The sequence below is a fragment of the Orbicella franksi genome, chromosome 15 (assembly GCF_964199315.1).
Source record: "Orbicella franksi chromosome 15, jaOrbFran1.1, whole genome shotgun sequence".
Classification (NCBI taxonomy): Eukaryota; Metazoa; Cnidaria; class Anthozoa; order Scleractinia; family Merulinidae; genus Orbicella; species Orbicella franksi.
The window spans coordinates 8,178,749-8,192,708 of NC_138159.1; the positions used below are offsets into that span (position 1 = coordinate 8,178,749).

A 13,960-nucleotide genomic window follows, 5' to 3' on the forward strand; every position below is an offset into this window, starting at 1 on the left:
ACTTTCCGTCCTTGTTCCTGGTTTTTGTGATAAAAAAGGCTCCAAACGACCCCTCCCCTATCACATCTTGTTCGCCGAGATCATTCCTCTTTAACTGTGGAAGACCTTCAAAGCGACCGATTCTTTCTTCTTTAGAGTGAATGCGGTGGGCACTTTGACATTGTCTTCGCATGACTGCATGGCGTAGAAAGAGGTACATTAAGCACACAATGACGGATTATACGCGAAATTCGCCGTCACATCGTTCGGGCATCATGCATCGAATTACTTTATTGCTGGTTTTCAGTGTCACGCCGTTCAAAATAAATCAAAATCAAAATCAAAACAGTTCAAATGATAAAGTCCAGAATCTTGAAGAGAAAGAAGGTAAATATGCAAAGACTTTCGCTAAGATTCAGGTCACAGCAATGTTTCCTACGCAAGATATGCGGAGAATTTTTTTACCCAAATTTATAGAGATTTTGATGGAGGCGCCATGCTGGCGCCCATCCGGATGGCGGCCGGAAACCAACAGAAACATCTGTCGCTGAGTTTTGCTACAAAAGCGTGAATTTATCTCTTCAGGAACGCAAAAACATTTTAAAAATAATACTTTTTCTAATACATGAACTGTTTAGATAGCCAAGTTCCCCGAAATAAGTCACTCTTTTAACCAACATGACAGCTTTCTTTCCCGTCATGTAAATGCCGCGTCACGCAAAAGCTTAGAAATTCAAGCGTATTCTATTACAAATTCAAGAACCCACTTGGAGCAAAAATGTGTAGAAATATAGTTTTCAGCTGCTCTTACACATCATGAATGTAAAATCTCAGGATGATTAATAGTTTTGTAGTTTGAATTTTAGCGACGTCATGTGAAAACCAGATTTAGGAGACTGTTGATTTATCGATTAAACAACCAAAACCGTGTTTTCCCTGCCATATATTTGTCGTTAAGTCCTAAGTCCTTCCATTAGCACATGATAAGGCTACGACAAATATCCATCGCTGCGAAACTCAATTTAAAAACGTCACAGTCCGGAGTTAAAATAAATCCAGGCGGTTCGATTCTTTGGTCAGTGGATCTAGCGGATCTCAAAGAGTGACAATCGAGATTTGAACCGCTCCACTATCCCGCTAAACCGATGTGCTTTAATAGCGTGCAATATAATTACAATGAATAAACTCCACAACTCTCTCTGTACCTGTTGAGTTGATACATGTGACAGAATAAATAGCTTCCGGTGGGAAACTGAGAGATTCTCGTTCACTTTTCAGTAAAGACTAACGCTATTAAATATTCCCCATTTTAAAGATTCCCGCTTTGAAAGATTCCCCATTTTAAAGATTTCCGCTTTTAAAGATTCCCCGTTTTAAAGATTCCCCATTTTAAAGATTCCCCGTTTTAAAGATTCCCGCTTTTAAAGATTCCCCATTTTAGAGATTCCCGCTTTTAAAGATTCCCCGTTTTAAAGATTCCCGCTTTTAAAGATTCCCCGTTTTAAAGATTCCCGCTTTTAAAGATTCCCCATTTTAAAGATTCCCGCTTTTAAAGATTCCCCATTTTAAAGATTCCCCGTTTTAAAGATTCCCGCATTTAAAGATTCCCCATTTTAGAGATTTCCGCTTTTAAAGATTCCCCGTTTTAAAGATTCCCGCTTTTAAAGATTCCCGCTTTGAAAGATTCCCCATTTTAAAGATTTCCGCTTTTAAAGATTCCCCGTTTTAAAGATTCCCCATTTTAAAGATTCCCACTTTGAAAGATTCCCCATTTTAAAGATTTCCGCTTTTAAAGATTCCCCGTTTTAAAGATTCCCCATTTTAAAGATTCCCCGTTTTAAAGATTCCCGCTTTTAAAGATTCCCCATTTTAGAGATTCCCGCTTTTAAAGATTCCCCGTTTTAAAGATTCCCGCTTTTAAAGATTCCCCGTTTTAAAGATTCCCGCTTTTAAAGATTCCCCATTTTAAAGATTCCCGCTTTTAAAGATTCCCCATTTTAAAGATTCCCCGTTTTAAAGATTCCCGCATTTAAAGATTCCCCATTTTAGAGATTTCCGCTTTTAAAGATTCCCCATTTTAAAGATTCCCGCTTTTAAAGATTCCCCGTTTTAAAGATTCCCGCTTTTAAAGATTCCCCATTTTAAAGATTCCCGCTTTTAAAGATTCTCCATTTTAAAGATTCCCCGTCCCCCGTTCCACGTTCCCCGTTCCCCGTTCCCCGTTCCCCGTTCCCCGTTCCCCGTTCCCCGTTCCCCGTTCCCCGTTCCCCGTTCCCCGTTCCCCGTTCCCCGTTCCCCGTTCCCCGTTCCCCGTTCTCCGTTCCCCAATCCTATTCTCCCATTCCTATTTCCCCATTCCTATTCCTCCATTTCCCGTTCCCCGTTTTAAAGATAGCCGATGTGCGATGTTTGCTTTGACAGTTGCGACATCCGTGGCTTCTACAGCTTTCACCTCTGTGTCTGTCACCGGTGCAATTAAAGCATAATTGCTATTGGCTGGGGATCTTTTCGCGGTCTCCAACTGCGATAACTTTGGGACAATTTGCTGAAAAGTGACCGGTCTTATCACAGTAGACAAACCCATGCGTCCGTCTTCCAACATCCTGTCGGGTCTGATAGGATCTCCGGCGCAAAAACCCGTCATTCTTATCATTCTTTCCTTTTGGGTTGTAGGTTGGCTCTCTTGGTTGGATCTCGCCTTCTCTCGCTTCAGTTACTGAATTGATGTCCTTCCAATGTTTAATCGCGTGCAGTATCTGTCTAAAATCCCACTCCTGCCACTGTTCATGGCCCCGCACTAAGTCACACTTAATCCCTTTCAGTTTGTCTAGCACAACTCTAACATTCCCTGCAACATCGCGCAACTTGCCAAGCGTTTCTAAACTTTGCACGATATACAAAAGGCGTTTGTAAAACTCCTCTACCTCCCTTGGATTTTCTCTCATGATAGTTGGTAGGCCCATGATGTTGTTAACGTACGCATTAACAATTACCGAGGTTTTCCTATACTCTGACTGAAGGATGTTTTTGTCCCTTTCGTAACTCTCGGTACTGAACGGAAGCCCATCAATATCTGCTATTACTTGCGGCTGGAGAAGTACCTTTAAGTAAGCAAATTTCGTGACTGGCGCTAAATTCGTTGACTCCATTTCCGCGCAGAATTTATTCCAAAATGGCAGCCATTGTTCATATGTTCCATCGTACTTAGTAATTGATAGCTTTGGCAGCTTTGCGTGCGAACCACTCGACTCCCTTGGTTCCATTTTCTTAGTTCTGCAGACTTCTCCTCGTATTTTAGCTTCATTTCCAACTTTTCTTTTTCGAATTGGAGTTGTTTTTTTCTCTTTCCTTTTCTAGTAAAGCTTTCTTAGCCAATTCCAATTGCTGTCTCGATTCACCCAGATATTCAATCTCCGCGTCTACGCCCTCAATTTTCGCATCTATTTTATTCCTTCAAGTACATACCTCATCCATCGACTCACCGCCTTCCAGTTTCTTTTCTTCAATCTTCCCCTTGACTACATCCACCTCCTTATCCAGCACCACCAGTGCCTCGCGATGCCTCTCAATAGTCGCGGTGTTTCCCTTCTCAACGATGTCTTAAAGCTTGTTTCGCTTGAATTCCAGAAGTTGAAGTTTCGTAGCAATCTCTTAAAGAAGTGTATCCATTCTTGTGGTTCCGTTAGTCCCGTCGGAGGTGCCACTCAGTGTCGGAAATCACCAGTTCACCCAACACTAGTCTCGTCTCAAAATCTTTTATTCGTCACAAAGCTCACCAGAAGTCTCAACCGTCACCGAGCACGTTTTTTTCTACTCTGAGTAACAGATCATTTCTTATTGTAAATGTATTCTATGTTCACGTGATCAACTTGTCGCTCAAGCTTAGTTACATTAATCTGTCTGGTTGTTGATTACTGTCACGGTCCTTGTCAGACATAGATGGCAAGAACATTTCGACAATGTCCTGAACCGGCCTGATCCAGTAGCCCCCGCAGTTGTTGACGATAGGCAGCAAAACGAAATAGATGTCAGCGACGAATGTATCACCCGACAGGAAATAAAGCAGGCTCTGAAGAACATGAAGAATGGCAAAGCAGCTGGAATGGATTCAATCACAACAGAGCTACTGAAGGCTGACATAGAGACAACTGCGTGCCTGCTAGAAGACCTATTTCGCACGGTGTGGGAGACAGAGGAAATCCCGGAGGACTGGAATTGTGGTCTGATTGTTAAGCTTCCCAAGAAGGGGAACCTTACTGACTGTGGCAACTGGCGTGGAATAACGTTGTTATCAGTACCAGCGAAAGTTATGGGAAGAGTAGTTATTACTAGACTGCATGATGCAGTGGATGGGATGCTAAGGAAAGAACAGGCAGGTTTCAGAACTGGGCGAAGCACGACTGAGCACATCTTTGTGCTGCAAAATGTCATCGAACAATCGCTGGAATGGAATGCAAGTCTGTATACCTGTTTTGTAGATTACGAGAAAGCATTTGATAGTGTCCACCGTGAAACACTGTGGAGGATGATGCAGTCTTATGGAATACCTTCAAAATTCATAAGAATTGTCAAATTGTTTTACAGTAACACCAAGTGTGCAGTGATCGATGGAGCAGGCAAATCGGATTGGTTTACCGTGAAATCAGGAGTGAAACAAGGTTGTGTAATGTCAGGGTTTCTCTTCCTGCTGATAATAGATTGGATTATGTGTAGGACTACAGAACAAGGTAATACAGGGATTCGATGGAAGATGATGAGACAGCTTGAAGACCTAGACTATGCCGATGACATTGCGCTCATTTCCAGCACATGGACGCAAGCACGAACGAAGTTATAAAGACTGGGGAGCAACAGTGAAGGTACGGGTTTGAAGATAAACGTCAACAAAACGAAGGTACTCAGACTCAATCCTAGGAGACAAGATCCTATAAAGATAAACGGCACTGATGTAGAGGATACAGACAGCTTTGCCTATCTAGGGGCCACTGTTAACAACTTGGGTGGTGCCGAACAGGACATTCGGAGTAGGTTAGGTAAAGCTAGAGGTGTTTTTCATCGACTTTCAAAGGTGTGGAGAACAGGTGAATTCCGCCGAGAAACTAAGATGAGGATCTTCAAGTCAAACATCATTGCTGTCCTGTTGTATGCATGCAAGACTTGGAGAATGACAAAAGCAGATGAAAAAAGGCTTGACACCTTTCTTCACAAATGCCTAAGGAGCATCTTGAAAGTCCATTGGCCTATGCGCGTGCCCAATGATGAAATTCGGAGAAGAGCGGGAATCGAAAAGATCAGTACACAAGTGCGACGCAGGCGATAGAAGTGGATAGGTCATGTTCTGCGTATGGCACCAAACCGAAACCCACACGTGGCATTATCCTGGGCACCAAGTGGAAAAAGAAGTAGAGGACGGCCAAGGGAAACATGGCGGAGAACTGTGGAGAAGGAACGCGCTGAACTGGGACTTACATCGTGGGCCGCAGCAGCAGCTGTGGCCAAGAATAGGGACAGATGGCGAGCATTGATCTCCGGCCCTATCCCCCACTCGGGGGCAAGGAACTAAGCAATAAGCTTGTCACGTTATGAATTTCCTTTTTTGTCACGCACCTATGAGTAACGCAGCTATGAATTTTTAACAAACGCAATTGTCAAACATGAATTTTTTAGAGGGTAGTATATCTGGTGAACTAAAACCTGAGAGGGATATGTAATTTCTTATTTTGGAATATGACATCACTCGTACATGAAAAACTCCCCGGCCGCGAATGCCTTGCGGCCGAACTTCACGATAAAGCCAATAACAATCCAAACGATTTTGTTCCTAACAAGGTTTTCTTTCCATCTTTTATAGCTAGGCAAGTGGAAAACTACGAAAGTAGATGTTTGTCGTTCAAAGGTCACTGTAAAAAAAAAAAACAAAACGAAACAGTCTCCTCAGTTATGCAATTAAATCGTCGCGATAAATACTTGGAACGGGTCCTTTATGGAGTGTGTTCACGTGACGTCTTCAAAGCCACTAAAGGTTTTATCCTCATCAGGCATAAGAGGTACTCAATTTATATCTGTTTACAACTTTCCAGTTCAATAGCGTCCTTCGTTTGGAAACCAGCGCATTTTAAATTTCGGAGTTATGGCGGTGCATGACATGAAGCTAAGATCGCGTTTGTCGAAAAATATACAGTTATCTCGTGATTTTTAGCCATTTTAGGAGTTAACGTATTAGGAGAAGTGTTTGTGTAATAATAATAATAATAATAATAATAATAGTAACTTTATTTAAGTGTCAGGGCAGGTATTTAGCTTACAGAAGCTAATTGGGGACACTACTACGTTACAATGTATTGAGATTTAAAATGTACAGTTAAGAATACGAATTAAAATTAATTGGGTACACTAGGAATAAGTAAGAATAAATAATTGTAAATAATATAAAAACTGTCTCTGAAATTACAAATACAGTGTAATACAAGAGAGAAATAAAAATTGATATTTAAGTGAGTAGTTCAAGAATTAAGAAGTGCATATAAGGCAGTTTGAACACGCATCCTCGATTAGAGCACTGAGGTCTTTGTTTCTAATATTCTTTCTAAAGTTACCGATGGTCAGTCTATTTTTATCAATTGCGCTCAGTTTTGACCAAAGGTAAGGACCAAGATATCTAATGGAGTGTTTTCCATAACGAACTGAAGAGAAACGAGGCAGATCGAAGTCAGCATTTCTAAGAGAATAGCCCTTGTTCGAATTTCTGAAAAGTTCCATTATGTAGTCAGGTACAAGGCCGTTTTTCACTTTGAACATTAGGATTGCGATATCCTGAAGACGTCTATTGTGAAGGGAGGGTAGCTTTGCACGACTTAGAAGAGCATCGTAGGTGTCTGTCTTGGAATTAAAGATGATTCTTAGCGCGCGTTCTTGTACTCTTTCAAGCTTGCGCCTGTCAGAAGCTTTGCAGAAGTGCCAAACTGTGTGGCAGTATGTTAAATTAGGGATTATTGTAGTTAGATATAAGTGGAGCTTAGTCTCACATGAAATGAGATTACGAAGTCTTGCTAACACACCCACTTTATGGCTGGCCTTCTTGCATATGTCGCTAACATGATCGCTGAAGGAGAGTTCGTCATCCATGTTTATTCCAAGTATCTTCAGGTTCCTCGTCGGTCTAATTTGTTGATCGTCAATTGTCATGGTACACGTGTCCATTGCATTCTTGTCACCCCGTTGAGGTGTCATGACTAGAATTTGGTATTTGTTCGGATTAGCTTGGAGAAGGTTGGCCTTATACCATTGTGATACAGTTTTTGTTTAATTCTTGAGGGAGTAAGCTATAGATTCGATGCGTGTTCCATTGAAATATACCTGGTGGTAGTCAGCGTACATAAACAGATTGCTGGTATGCACGTTTAGGGATAAATCGTTTTGGAACAGGTTCCAGAGCAGCGGTCCAAACGATGAACCTTGGGGACAGCCCCTTGACTGGTCTTTCCAGGAACTAGTCACACCATTAATTTTGACTCGATTTTTTCTTTCTCAAAAATAGGAACGCATAAGCTCTAGAGATGTGTGAGAGAACCCGTACGCCTCAAGTTTCTTTATCATGAGAGCATGATGTAGAGAGTCGAAAGCCTTGCTCATGTCCGTTGACAAGACTGCCACGCATTCCTTGTAAATGTTTTTTGGTTCGGTTCAGATAATCAGTCGTCGAGATAGCCAAAGTAAGTTCCAGATGTTTACACTATTTTCCGGCCGCCATATTCAGTTGGAGAACTGAGAAGGTCCTCCAACATGGCTGCTGCATGCTAGGCTCTATAATGTTGCGTGGAACATTTCGACGAACATCTCAACTTTGGGACGACGCATACGCATTAAACTTGGAGAACTGTCTTCTTTATTTATCGTCTACAATATCACAATTTCTTGACTTTAATTTATCCAGTGAATGGCTCTTGATTTTATCTTTTATTGCGTGGCAATGCACACTCTCTGTTAGTGAAAAAAATATCCTTAAAGTAATGGGCGTGGCCTGCAGATCACGTCGTCACTGGTGTTACTGATCATAAAAAGGTTAAAACACATGAAATAACTCTGAACTAACTAAAAATGACAACGTTATATGAGAATACATTTTCCTTAGCAACGGCTTAAAAAGACCCGTTAAAGCTTGTTAATAGGCCCTTTAACCCTCAGTTTAGCACTTAAGTTGTACTAAATAAGATGAAGTCCGCCTCGATGAATCATTCGTCCTCTGTCATCTTAATATTCACAGGCAGAAACACAAGCACCGAGAAAACTTTGTCCAGAGGGCCGGAGAAAACGTTTCTAGAATAAACGGCCCATTCTCTGCTCTGCATAAAACTTGGTAACCAGAACCTAATGGTATAGCAATGGAGTATACCCCAGAACAATTGAACTATTTCCGAATTTGCTACGTCGCTTTTAACTTGGTTCCAGAAGGACTACGAAAACTCCTCAAGCAAGAATGGGAATTCCTATACAAAACAACGCTTGGAGAATGGAAAGACACGCCAAAGAATGGTTTGGACTTTTTTAACAAGGAGTCTAGAAAAAGCCGCTCGAAGAATTCGCGCTATCTGGCGACTATACAGAACGGAAACACGGCAGAATGGGACTGTAGTTGTTTGTTTTTCGCGATCCTGTACTCAGATAGCATTGGAACAACGCTGAGTGCAGCCATCAAGAAAGAAGTTGATGATCTTCGTCAAGTCAGAAATGACATTGCTCATATCAGCGAGGCGAAACTTACTGATGCTGAATTCAGGGGTTATGTCGGAAGGGTGTTGCTGGCGTTCAACTCTCTGAGTCTTCCGATCAGTGATATAGAGGCGGTTAAAAACCAGACAAATTTTCCCACAGCAGAAGTAAGCAAGTTTAAGGCACAGGCTGCTAATCTCCAGTCAGAATTACAAAACGTCAAATCTGATTTACAAGTAGCACAAGACACGATACAAAGAAAGGAAGAGCAGGTTGAATGTCTTACGCAAGAGATTAATTCCAAAGTCGAATCTTTCTGTAATCTCACTTTCAAGCCATCTCACCAAATCATCAGACGTTCAAATGATGTCACAAGGATCATGGAAAAAATGCAAGAGCTTGACGATGGAAGTAACGGAGCAGTCAGTACAATTTATTTATCAGGAAATCCTGGATGTGGCAAAACTCAAATTGCTCGTCAAATTGGAGAAGAGTTCTTCAAAATAAGATCAGGTGAAAGTGAAGGCTTAATATTCGTCGCAACCCTGAATGCCGAAACCCTTGAAACGCTAGCTGATTCCTACTTCAATCTGGCTCAACATGTGGGAATTCCCAATTACAGTTACACCAACCTGGCTACCATGAAAGCAATCAGCCCTGAGGAAAAAATTCAGCATCTCCGGTGTTTAATTCTGCCAAAGTTCAAACTGTTCTCAAAGTGGTTAATAGTGGCAGACAACGTTGTTGACCTGTCCTCAATTTGTAAGTACCTACCTCAGACTGCCAGTGAAGAGTGGGGCCATGGTCATGTGCTGATTACAACTCAAGACACCAGTGCAATTCCTGCAAATGCTCCCCATACTTACCATGAGTCACTCAGTGCAGGAATGCAGCCCGCGGACGCAGTAGACCTGTTGGAACAAGTGTCGCAAATTTCCAATGACGAGCTAGTTCAAAAGGTTGCCAAGGTTCTCGAGTATCAGCCGCTTGCCTTAGCAGCCGCTGCATTTTATGTACAATTTGTGAGTCGTGGTTCTCCAACCTATGGCTGGACAAACTACTTGGACAGACTTACTGGAGGCGGTCGGGAAGTAACAGAAGAACCCCTCGCTCATAGGAATCCAGCTTATTCAAAAACAATGACTGCAGCAATAAAACTGGCGTTAGAGAGCATTTTGGAAAGCGACGACGTTCTCCGACAGACATTCCTCCTTTTCTCCCTATGTGATTCAGAACCTCTCCCAATTCAAACAGCTGTCAACTTTGTCAATGTTCGCACTTCGGGACAGACTGACGAGTTAATCAAAACAAAGATTTTAAACAGCTCCTTGATTATGGTTTTACATAGTGAAGATGAAGTACCCGGCTATTTAAGAATGCATAGCGTTGTTCATCAAGTACTCAGGAAAATGTCACTGATGGAAGTCACAGAGATGTGTGAGTGTTTATCTGTAGCAGTTCAGGTTTTTCACTCCCTTATTAAGTCGGAGCACAATGGTATATATGAAAATGGGGACGTTTGCGTATTGCTTCGTCGGATTACAACTCATTGCAAAGCGTTTTACGAAATTATTACAAACATTTTTTCTGCAAAAGTTGTTTGGGTGAAGGAGTTAACACCCTTCATTTCCCCTGACAATGTCGTTTCGTGGCTTAGTTCAACTGCTTCTGTGTTTTGTGATCTTAGTAATTCATCCAGTGCAATTCTCTTTTCAAAATCGGCCTGTGATTTTGTTCAATATATAAGTGGCACACCAGAGGGCGACATAATTAAAGCAACTGCCTTTAGTACCCACGGGTTAACATTATCAATGACATGCCAGTATAAATCATCGATATCGTACCACGAGGAGGCTACCAAGATCTACCGAGCAATTTCCGGTGAGCATCATTTCAACGTAGCAGCAAGTTATGAAAACTTGGGAAATGTTTATCGCGAGCTTGGACACTACAATAAAGCCAGACAATACCATGAGAAGGCACTGATCATCAGAAAAAAGATTTTCGACGAGGAACATGCTAATGTCGCAGCAAGCTATACCAACTTGGGAAATGTTTATCAAGATCTTGGACAGTACAATGAAGCAAAAGATTACTACGAGAAGGCACTGATCATCAGAAAAAAGATTTTCGGCGAGGAACATGCTAATGTTGCAGCAATTTATAACAATTTGGGAATGGTTTATCGCAATCTTGGACAGTACAATGAAGCAAAAGAATACTTCGAGAAGGCACTGATCATCGACAAAAAGATTTTCGGCGAGGAACATGCTAATGTCGCAGCAAGCTATAACAACTTGGGAAGTGTTTATCAAGTTCTTGGACAGTATAATGAAGCAAAAGAATACTACGAGAATTCACTGGTCATCAAGAAAAAGATTTTCGAAGAGGAACATGCTGACGTCGCAGCAAGCTATCACAACTTGGGAATTGCTTATCACGATCTTGGACAGTACAATGAAGCAAAACAATACCACAAGAAGGCACTGATTATCGACAAAAAGATTTTCGGCGAGGAACATGCTAATGTTGCAGCAATTTATAACAGCTTGGGAGTTGTTTATCAAGATCTTGGACAGTACAATGAAGCAAAAGAATACTATGAGAAGGCACTGATCATCAGGACAAAGGTTCTCGGTGAGGAACATGCTGATGTCGCAGCAAGCTATAACAACTTAGGAAGTGTTTATCACAATGTTGGACAGTACAATGAAGCAAAAGAATACTATGAGAAGACACTGATCATCAGGAAAAAGGTTCTCGGTGAGGAACATGCTGACGTCGCAGCAAGCTATAACAACTTGGGAAACGTTTATCAAGATCTTGGACAGTACAATGAAGCAAAAGAATACCACGAGAACGCACTGATCATCAGCAAAAAGATTCTCGGCGAGGAACATGCTGACGTCGCAGCAAGCTATAACAACTTGGGAAGTGTTTATCAAGTTCTTGGACAGTACAATGAAGCAAAAGAATACTTCGAGAAGGCACTGATCATCGCGAAAAAGATTTTCGGCGAGGAACATGCTAATGTTGCAGCAAGCTATGACAACTTGGGAGTTGTTTATCGCAATCTTGGACAGTACAATGAGGCAAAACAATACCACGAGAAGGCACTGATCATCGACAAAAAGATTTTCGGTGAGGAACATGCTAATGTTGCAGCAAGCTATGACAACTTGGGAAATGTTTATCAAGATCTTGGACAGTACAATGAAGCAAAACAATACCACGAGAAGGCACTGATCATCAGAAAAAAGATTTTCGGCGAGGAACATGCTAAAGTCGCAGCAAGTTATAACAACTTGGGAATGGTTTATCGCCATCTTGGACAGTACAATGAAGCAAAAGAATACTACGAGAAGGCACTGAGCATCAGAAAAAAGATTTTCGGCGAGGAACATGCTGAGGTCGCAGCAAGCTATAACAACCTGGGAATGGTTTATCGCAATCTTGGACAGTACAATGAAGAAAAACAATACCACGAGAAGGCACTGATCATCAGGAAAAAGATTTTCGGGGAGGAACATGCTAATGTCGCAGCAAGTTATAACAACTTGGGAATAGTTTATCAAGTTCTTGGACAGTACAATGAAGCAAAGGAATACCATGACAAGGCACTGGCCATCACGAAAAAGATTTTCGGCGAGGAACATGCTAAAGTCGCAGCAAGCTATAACAACTTGGGAGGTGTTTATCGCAATGTTGGACAGTACAATGAAGCAAAACAATACAACGAGAAGGCACTGATCATCAGGAAAAAGATCTTCGGTGAGGAACATGCTAATGTCGCAGCAAGCTATAACAACTTGGGAATTGTTTCTCAAGATCTTGGACAGTACAATGAAGCGAAAGAATACTACGATAAGTCTATGATCATCAGAAAAAAGATTTTCGGCGAGGAACATGCTAATGTCGCAGCAAGCTATAACAACTTGGGAATTGTTTATCACAATCTTGGTCGGTACAATGAAGCAAAAGGATACCATGAGAAGGCACTGATCATCAGGAAAAAGATTTTCGGCGAGGAACATGCTGAGGTCGCAGCCAGCTATAACAACTTGGGAAATATTTATCAAGATCTTGGACAGTACATTGACGCGAAAGAATACTACAAGAAGGCACTGATCATCAGGAAAAAGATTTTCGGCAAGGAAAATGCTGATGACGCAAGGTTTAGCAACTTGGGAAGTGTTTATCAAGATGTTCAACATGTTTCTGGCGAGGAGCTTTCTCAGGTATCCGCGAATTATTGCACCTTGGAAAGTGATGATGACAAATACGTCAGACAGCGGAATCAAACAAGGATAAAACTTTGTATTTTATTTTAGAAAATAACCCAAAGAAAACACGGGACTGAATTGTTAGAAATCTTGTTTCTATTACTTTATAGCAACACAGAAACGATTACGCAGTCACGTTGCTTGTTATTTTCTTTAGGCTATTTTCCAAAAAAAATATAGAAAACATTTTCTTCGTGTTTCTATTTAAACAATAGAGTTTTTCTGTCGAGGAACTATCGGCTGATAGTTGCCCCGCGGAAATGTGATGCTCTTAAAACAAACATTTACGCGAGAAGCGAAGCTTCGAGTGCAAATATGCTAGTTTTAAGAACATCAGATTTCCAAGGTCAACTATCGGACCGATAGTTCCGAGACATAAACACTCTATTGTCTTTTTTGATGAAAGCCGTGAAAGCCAAATGTAAAATTTGAAAAAGAAAACAGACATAAACCCACTTAATACATTTCAATTGTTTACTTTCTGTAAGCCCGCTTCTTTACAGAAACATTTACACGGACGATTATTATCCATCCGGGTATTTTCCTAGGACGGGCACTATTTACTGATAGTATCTCTCCACGGATGAACACTATCGCGTCATGTGATCAATTTAAACCAATAAGTATCGGAGAAAATTTAGTGGTGAACTATAAGGGCTGATAGTGTCTCTCCGCGGTTGAACACTGTCGCGTCACGTGATCAATTAAAACCAATAAGAAGAACAGAAAATTTAGTTTTGAACTATAACGAGTTATAGAAACAATCTCGAAAGTTTTGGAAAAGTCGAAAAAGCTGAGCACTTGCCAATATATCAGCTCATGTTCCCACAGCATTTCTCGTTCTCCCAAACTTCCACTCGTGCTTGTATTCAAAAAATAGTGTGTTTCTGTCGAGGAACTTTCGGTTAATAGTTGCCCCGCGGAAATTTGATGTTCTTAAAACAAATATGCTATTTTTAAGTACATCAAATTTCCAAGGGACAACTATC

General features: G+C 41.3%; 1 protein-coding gene, 1 long non-coding RNA gene and 1 pseudogene across 2 annotated transcripts in view; 2 read left to right on the forward strand and 1 right to left on the reverse strand.

The window, feature by feature from the left end:
* Nucleotides 1-8,362, forward strand: part of LOC145470371 (uncharacterized) — a 49,783-nt gene extending 41,421 nt beyond the window's left edge. Inside the window, exon 7 of the long non-coding RNA XR_014042482.1 lies at nucleotides 8,243-8,362. This is a non-coding gene — a long non-coding RNA (uncharacterized LOC145470371). The remainder of the gene's footprint in view (nucleotides 1-8,242) is intronic.
* LOC145470714 (serine/threonine-protein kinase PAK 4-like) overlaps nucleotides 1-13,960 on the reverse strand; it is an 84,245-nt gene that overhangs the window by 52,183 nt on the left and 18,102 nt on the right. The gene's annotated exons all lie outside the window — the stretch shown is intronic.
* LOC145470373 (uncharacterized) lies at nucleotides 8,359-13,019 on the forward strand (annotated as a pseudogene).